Raw genomic sequence first — 4,086 nt, 5'->3', positions numbered from 1 at the left:
GGATGGATGGATGGATGGATGGATGGATGGATGGTTACTGTTAAATGCTGTTTAAAGCACACTTGAATTGTACGTTAAGATACAAAATATATTTTGTTCTTGCATTTTGATTAGTTCATTGTTCTTCATGGTTTAATAAGCAGGACTGAAATGTTTCAAATTCAAATGTTTACTCAAATTGTTTATCAAACTCATTCAAGTTGTTTGTTGACTGGTCATTTCACTGTGGGATTTATGGCTTCCAGTCAAAAACTAAAACATGCATCACAAAGAAGGTTAAATTGGGAGGCAACTGGACCTTCACTCAGTTTGTGGAGACGTTTCGACACCTATCCAGGAGTCTTTGTCAATTCTGTTGGCTCACACTAGAGCAATCAAATCTGAGCTGGTTGACAAAGACTACTGGATAAGAAACATCTTAAAATAAGTGAGAAATAGTCTGGTTGCTTCCTTATAATATCAGCCTGCTTGTGGTTGCCATTACCTGGATGAATGAGAATTTACACAGACATAAAACACCCATCAACAGCTCTAGAAACATCCCCCAACAGTCCACCATGCAATGATGCAACTTCCTGTTTTATGCTGATTATTTCTGACCTTTGAAACTTTAACTCTGCCCAGTAATTATCAACCCTTAGTTTGGTTCCATTTGATGTACAAAAAGAAGGAAAAGTGTTTCAGAGACCCTTTGTTTCATGTGTGTCCGATTGACGTAGCTGTGAGGAAGATTTGAGCGGTGTCACTTTGTCATGTGACTGTTGTTTAAAATGTTGTTTTTTGAATCAAAATGGATGCAACACATGGATAAATAAATAAAGAAAAAAATCATTTGTGAGATCGCAATTCCATGCTGCAATAAATTACTTTTTTTAAGAGTAAGTGGTGGATTGATTGGTATTTGGTAAAGAGGATTTGGAAACTTTCTAAGACACTTTATTAAATAGATTAGTGTCAATCTGTTATTTGGATTCCCTTTTAAAATGGGACCAAACATGGACTGGACCTGTGCGTTAAAGTGTGTTACATGACCTTTTTAATCTGTGCTTTACAGAAAACCCTCCTAACATTCCCACTGGTTAAGTTTTTAGTAAGCTGACAGATTCTTGATAGATCCCCAGCTCCAGAACTACCAAACATAAACCACTTTTTTTTGCTTCTTATTGTGACTTTTTGGCCTTGAGGTTTCCTGCCTTGGGATTCCTGCCCTTTATACACATTACATGTTTCATATTAAAGTAGCACTTTAAGAGTTAAATTTAACACCAGTCCAAGTGCATTTGGTCCCACTCTGAATTAGTGTTAAACTCTAAATGGTGTATCTCTTACTCCCGTTGTGGTTGTAATAACTGTAAAAGAGTCAATGTACTTTGACACTAAATATTTAACACTGGACTTTACTGTGTATAGCGCAGCAGCGGCCTTCAGTAACAACTGGCAGACAGCTGCTGTGTAGAAACTATTAATACATTTTAAAACTATTTGGTGCCCACAGCCTTTCAGATGGCAGAAAATATGAAGATAAAATATGGCAGGTTGAAAGAACCGTGTGATTTATATTTGAATAAAAAAAAAAAACTAAGAAAATTATGGTATTGGGAGTAAGCAAGTTTGACTGCTTATTCAGGGAGACAGATTACAGATACCACTCTATCAGAGACATGTATAGGATGAAGGTGGAAAGAAATTCCTGCACTTAGATGTATAAAATGGGTTTGGAAATGAAATCATGAGCATTAATTTGGTTTAAAATTAATGCTTTAAAACAGCATTGCATCTTTCAATGCAATGCTGTTGTAAAGTATTCCTGCGTCAGCTGCACAATTTTGTACGTTCTTTGGTTGCAAGTTGGACCATACTAATGGGAAGGACACAGAATAATAATTACACCAGAGAGAAAGTGCTTTGAGGTTTTTTGCACTGTCAGCCTAAAATATAAAAGATTGATTTGTGTCAAAAGGCCAAAACTGAACGATTTGATGAAAATGATGCATTTGCTTTAAAAGGATCAATTGAATCTGAAGGAAGACAGAGGAGCATTTTATAAGATATTTAGTACTAAGTACAGTGTATTACTGAAACTTCACTGTAGAAAAATAAAACATTCTGTTCAAATGGTTTCTCAAAATTACCTTCAGCCTCCTCAGAACTTGCTGTATTTTAGATCCTTTGGGTTAAAAGGTCAGCAATGCAACAGATTCAAAGAAAGAAAAATTTTAACAGCATAATCCTTAGTGTTCAATAATAATCAGTCAAACATTTTCATCCACAAAATAAATGAGAAACAGGAAAAAATAAATAAGAATCCAACGATGAGAGCGGTGAATGATTTTATTTACATTTCCAGTCCTGCAGATCTGGTAGCTGTACACAACCTTTAGCACTTTAAGGACCTGCTGCTATAAAATGTGCTTTGAAAAAACAAAACAATGGACTTGGTTCTAGAAAACCTTTATTAACAATTTTAAACATGAATCCACAGGTTTTTTTCTTTTTTTGACAGTTTAAGCAGAAGATAATACCAGTTGATCAGGTCTTTTTTCTTTTGTTTATGTGATTAAAGTGCAACTTGCTGATTTCTCCAGTTTTGGTCTCTTCTGCAACAAATCTTACATTTGGTTGACGCTCATGAAACCCTCAATGTTAAACTCAGGGGTTCTCCTTCAACCAAACTCACTAGCATTAATGCTAAGCCAGGTACAGAACTCAGACTGGTTTCATACCTTATTAATAAAACTAAATAAAAACACTGTTAACATCAAGTTCTGCCCAGTTTGTTTGGTTCTTCCCAACAGAATCTCATTGACTTTTCAAAGCCGCAACCCAAAACAAACTCCAAATTTACACTTCATCATAAAAATAAGATCTGCACCTAACTTTAAAAATGCAAAACAGTAAAACCTAAGATCCTGATGCTTCTGGATCCAACATTTAAACATTGTACCTCAACTTTGTCAGATCTGAAAATATTTGCAGTGGATTTCATGTCTTTAAATGTGACAGAAGAGAGCAGCTGGGACAGAAGATCTGGAGAATACTTCGTTCTTTCTTTGAAAATCACCTGATATGTTTGGTAAGAGTAACAGTTTGGCCTAAAAAGTTGTACCACTGGAAGCAATACACAAAAAAATAGCATATTTTCAGTTCAAGTTTCCAGTTTTTGGAGAATATCCTAAAACCTCAGGATGAAATATCAAGATAACAAAATATTCAAAATGTGAAAATCTTTGAATTTTGCATGTTGGAGACACAAAGGTTTGTTGATCTTTAGAGTTTTGAGCCAAAGTTCCATTTGAATTGCTTTTTAAATTGAAATATTTGCTGTTTTGCTGACATCTGTTGCTAAATTGTGAACAAACAGAAGGACTATTCTTTGTATTTTTGCTCATGGCTCCATCTGTAGACCACCTGACATGTGGCAGATAGTTTTACCTACAGGCTGCATCTCTCAGGAAGAATAAGGGCTTGACCAATCAAACGCAAACAGGACATTTACAGGGCATGTGATAAATACCCAAGAAATATTTATCGTTTGCATGTGGACAATAAAAAGCTGAATGCAATACAAACAGGAATCTGACATAGTTTGAAAAAAAATAATAATTCCAGAAAAATTAAGCCTTGATCTGTATGGACACCTGTCGTTCCATAGAGATATTGCTTTATCTTTTTATCCCTAAGCTAGTCTGTCCATCATGATTCAAATATCCACTAATTAATTCTATTTATTAATTAGTCTGTCCATATATTCTTCCATCCCATTATCTAATTTAATACTCTAAAAGCAAAGTGTCTGCCAAACATTTAAACTGTATTATCTCTGCTGCCTTCTCTCAATCATTGAGTCCAGCCTCTCTGTTTGAGGCCATCGTCGCTAACTGGGTCACCTTTGTAGCTTTGTGTCAGATTTTCTGAAGCAAAGAACACATTAAACATCACTTAATGGATAAAACAATCAACAGAGAGAAGCTTTTTTTCTAGGCTACATTTAAAACTGCTGCATTTGTTGCAGCTTTACTTGACAAAATGCTCTATATTTTTCTTTTTATGGTGGTTTGATACAAAATGAAACCTGTTTTCCACAGT

This window comes from Cyprinodon variegatus, unplaced genomic scaffold, assembly GCF_000732505.1.
Source record: "Cyprinodon variegatus isolate N-32 unplaced genomic scaffold, C_variegatus-1.0 Scaffold86, whole genome shotgun sequence".
Taxonomy (NCBI): domain Eukaryota; kingdom Metazoa; phylum Chordata; class Actinopteri; order Cyprinodontiformes; family Cyprinodontidae; genus Cyprinodon; species Cyprinodon variegatus.
This window is presented reverse-complemented; position numbering follows the sequence as displayed.